At 39.6% G+C, this 4,209-nt stretch overlaps 2 long non-coding RNA genes across 5 annotated transcripts; one reads left to right on the forward strand and one right to left on the reverse strand.

Annotated features, from left to right (window-relative positions):
• Positions 1 to 740: 740 nt before the first annotated feature.
• Positions 741 to 4,209, forward strand: LOC127537205 (uncharacterized). 4 transcript variants are annotated; one of them, XR_007946827.1, is made up of 5 exons: positions 747 to 1,198; positions 1,337 to 1,476; positions 2,383 to 2,466; positions 2,927 to 3,080; positions 3,984 to 4,209. It is a non-coding gene; the product is annotated as an uncharacterized LOC127537205 (long non-coding RNA). The 4 variants fall into 4 exon arrangements; XR_007946825.1 differs by having other exon boundaries at positions 741 to 1,476; positions 3,981 to 4,209; XR_007946826.1 differs by having other exon boundaries at positions 762 to 1,476; positions 2,383 to 2,475.
• Positions 2,072 to 4,043, reverse strand: LOC127537206 (uncharacterized). Its single transcript, XR_007946828.1, has 3 exons — positions 3,899 to 4,043; positions 2,539 to 3,054; positions 2,072 to 2,411 (listed from the first exon to the last, which is right to left on the reverse strand). It is a non-coding gene; the product is annotated as an uncharacterized LOC127537206 (long non-coding RNA).

Below are 4,209 nucleotides of genomic sequence, written 5' to 3' on the forward strand. Positions count from 1 at the left end.
AAAAAACAAAAAAACATGGCAACAACAATTAAAAAGCTGGCAGAAGAGATGGAAGAGATTAAAAAAAACACTCAATTTCATGTCTGAGGAGATCTGCAAAGTGGTTAAGCAGCAAGCCAGTCTGATGGGCCTAGTGGAAGAAGTCCGTGAGCTGAAGGCCACAATCAAACTTAAAGATCAGAAGATCCAACTGCTTGAAGAAAGGATTGATGACTTGGAACAGTACTCCAGGGGAAATGACCTGATCATCACTGGGCTGAATACCAGGCATCGCAGCTATGCCAGGGCTCAACCCGGTCTCACGGGGATTCGTGAAACTGTGACGTAAGTTTTTGTTTCGGTTTCGTGCGCACCAACACAATGTCGTCATGTTTTTCGTGCAGCTCACCACGAACGAAACCCGCTGTGGTAATCACATCTGAAAGTGGTTTATACCGGCGGATTCATGACGATCTAAGCTGTCCATCGGTGTTTGCCGCCGCCGCCGCCGCCGCCGCCGCCTCCGCGGCCGCCGGACATTCTTTACATTCCTATGCGAATTCGTCGGATTCATGACGATCTAAGCTGTCCATTGGCGTTTGCGGCCGCGGGTTTCGTTCGTGGTGAGCTGCACGAAAAACATGACGACATCGTGTTGGTGCGCACGAAACCGAAACAAAAACTTACGTCACAGTTTCACGAATCCCCGTGAGACCGGGTTGCAGGGCTACAGCCAGTGACCAGCAAGGTGAGGATGCACCACCTGAAGAACTGCTCACATTAGAGACACAAGTTGTTAATTTTTTGAGCAGCAAGAACATTGATCTGGACAGTGAGAACATTTCAGCCTGCCACAGCCTTCCACGTAAGGATAAAAATGCCAAACCAACCGTTGTTGTTCAGCTTACCAACAGAAAGTATAAGTTTAATTTATTATGACAGGCAAAAAAATTAAAGGGCACAGGGGTGTACATAAATGAACATTTGACAAAAAAAATGCTGAAATAGCTAGACATAGCCGTATGCTTAGAAAACAAAATAAAATTCAAGCAACATGGATAAGGAATGGGAAAACATTTATCAAGTTAAATGGACCACCAGAGCAGGCAAAGGTGATTGCAGTGAGGAATTTGAGAGACCTTGAACAATACAAGTGATATAGGCGATGGGCCGAGTACGTCTATCTGCTTTCGTTTACGAAACAATTGATCCCCTGCCGGTAATTTTCAGATTTTTTAGTATTGTGTAGATAAATTATCATATAACATATAAGTTAATGTTTCCAACCTCAAAAGTTGCACATTTTCATAAATAACGTTGATATATTCGTCACACGAGCTAATGGATATGCTGCTAGCTCCAGCAACCACAAACCAATGAGAGCTCTTGTTACTACTTCGTGGACTTCAGTTGGCCAATCAGATTCCTCGTACTTCTGGTAAAGCCATAACACGACGTTAACAACTGGTTAAGGGATGAGAGCAAACGAAGGAAAAGGTAAGATATTATATTATTACTCTATTGTCATGTGGAAACTTTTGATTATTATGAGAAATTGATGCAATGGGTGCAAACGAAGCATATTGACAGCACATTGTAATGCCGAAATTAATGTTAATGTTTAATGAAACGTAACGTCGCTGCAGGTAGCATGTCACCAGTCACAACAGCTGCAGTTGTTTAAGCTAACAAGCGGCAGTAACTAGATGTCCAACACGTTTAAACGAGAAAAAGGTCAGATATTATTAATTACTCGATTATCATGTAATATTTTTAATATGAAAAGTTTATGCAATGGGTGCAAACGAAGCTTATGTTTATTGAAACGTAACATCGCTGCAGGTAGCATGTCAAGATCCACCAGGAACAACAGCTGCAGGTGTTTAAGATAACAAGTGGCAGTAATTAGATGTCCAACACGTTAGATTTCCCGATCTGATCAGCTTTGCTATTGATACATATTTAATTAATATCTATTTTTTTAGATGAAGTTTATGGTTTTGTTAGAGCTTCAGTTGTTGTGCATCAGTGACTAGGATATACAAGCATAGGTTATCATACGGACATTAAATGAACTGACACCAGAAAAAAATTAACTTGAACAAGATGAACTTTATACAAAAAAGTGCTATGAAAGCCACAAATTTGGCATAAGTATGCCCATGAAGCTTGCTCTCTTTTTTTCCTCTTATGTTTCATGTCCTGCAGAATTGGAGCAGTCAATACATGCACACATGTCTGTGCATGGTAGCTGGTGCTGTTTGCATGTGCATCTCCCCTGCACACATTTTCGTGCTTTGCACCGGCAACACTGGAGGCAGTGTCCATCTTAAGGTCTTGTGATGTTGGTGGCCAGGGCATTTTTGGAGTCACTTTACACTTGGTCTCTATGATCTCTTTCAGTAGCATGGCTGAATGGTACAGGTGTCTGTCTGTGGAGAAGTCAGAGACTGTCACTACACAACCAGGTTTAATGGTGAAATGCAGGTAAGCAAGGTGTGTAACATCAACTTAACTATAATTACAAGGACAATATAGATTAAAAAATGTCAAACCAACCTATGCTTGTTGATGGCCTAAATGAGTGGGTTCCATGCCATCCTCCTCTCAGTCACTGCTGTCTGATGAAGGCTGTGCCGGTTCATCCTGGATGACCTCTTCAGCAGTTAGGTCCTCTACATAGACAAAGTCATTTCTGGCTGCTTTAAGGAATTTAAGGCATGGATGGGACTTAGGAAGCCTTGATTTTAAGCTAAATGCTTTATAAGTCGAAATGTCCAGTCCTTCCTTATCTCTAACAATTTCCTTAAAGAGGTCATTTAGCCGTGAAAGCCTCAACACTTCACGGTTTGCCAGTAGGCGCTCTTCCACCACTGTCTGACAGAAATGTCTGTAGCCTGCCTGATACGGATTGGCCTCTTCAGAAACCTCTCTTTGTTCCTCTCAGGTATCGTGTGTAATTTGCAAAGCAACTGTGGTGATACATGGCCTCTGACGCAACAAGATATCTTCCATGGATTTGAAGCAACAGGTGTTCATCCTTCTTCCCCTCAGCAGCACGAAGGAGTTGATCTGCTGTGGTAAACAAAGTTTATACTCAGGTAAATATATATTTTTTTATTTACATTTTTGATTAAAACAACACAACACACATACACAAATAACAAGAAAAAAACAAATTAAAATCAATTCACACAAATAAATCAGCCAAGCAACAGCAAAAACAACAAAAAAAGAAAAAAAGGGGGGGTTGAAACAAAAATACACAAACAGATCAGTACAAATACTACGTACAACAAAAAATGACAAAGATAAAACAAAAAAGATGTCAGGGAGCAGTAAATTAGCTGTCAAATCACACATTCATGAGATGGTGTGCATTAAATCAGAATTTCTTTCTTTTATCTATGTAAATAGGAGAAAAAAAGATAAAAAAAAGAAATTAAAAACAAAGCAAGAAGGTAAGAGATGCTAATTGTAATGTCTTTCTTAAATATATTTGTGAACATATGACCACAAATTTCCAAGTTTCCCATCCCTGCAGGATGGAGCTGCTTGCTCCATCATTAGCAGATCAGCAAAATCATTAAGCCATGAATCTAGACAAAAGCATCCTGGCTTTCTTACTTTCCAGTTCATCAACATTTTTCTTTTAACAGCAAGAAATGCCAGTGACAAAAGGTGTTTATACTCAATACTATTAGTAAATATTAGTACTTAGTCATTTGTCTTTCTGAATACTTTAGTATTTACCTGAGTATATAGTAAAGTATTCAGAAAGACAAATGACTAATTCATAAAATAAAAAAAAGAAATTGTCATAAATAGGGGATGTAGCTGATATTTTTATCAGGCATATTGCTTGACATAAAAAAGGTCACATAAAGATCTTACAAGGCAACTGTCCACCCCTGTTTACCTGCTGTAAATGTTAGACACTGAGAGAGTTTTTCCCTCTTTCTGTTGTGCCAGATGTTGATATATCTGTTCTCCTTGCATAGCAGGCATGCAACAGGCAGGAGGTGTGGAGCCCTTTTGGGTTGTTCTGGGCCACTTGAAGAGCGCAAAACCCGAACCTTGGATGCAGCACCATCACTGGTATCTGGCAGCAGTTCTTCTGAACATTGTAATGGCACTAAAATGTAAGTTACAAGTGATCAATAAATGGAAATGATCTAAATTCACATTGTTTCTAACAATTGTAAATAAATAAAAAAAACATACTTCTGA

The sequence above is a fragment of the Acanthochromis polyacanthus genome, chromosome 14 (assembly GCF_021347895.1).
Source record: "Acanthochromis polyacanthus isolate Apoly-LR-REF ecotype Palm Island chromosome 14, KAUST_Apoly_ChrSc, whole genome shotgun sequence".
Classification (NCBI taxonomy): Eukaryota; Metazoa; Chordata; class Actinopteri; family Pomacentridae; genus Acanthochromis; species Acanthochromis polyacanthus.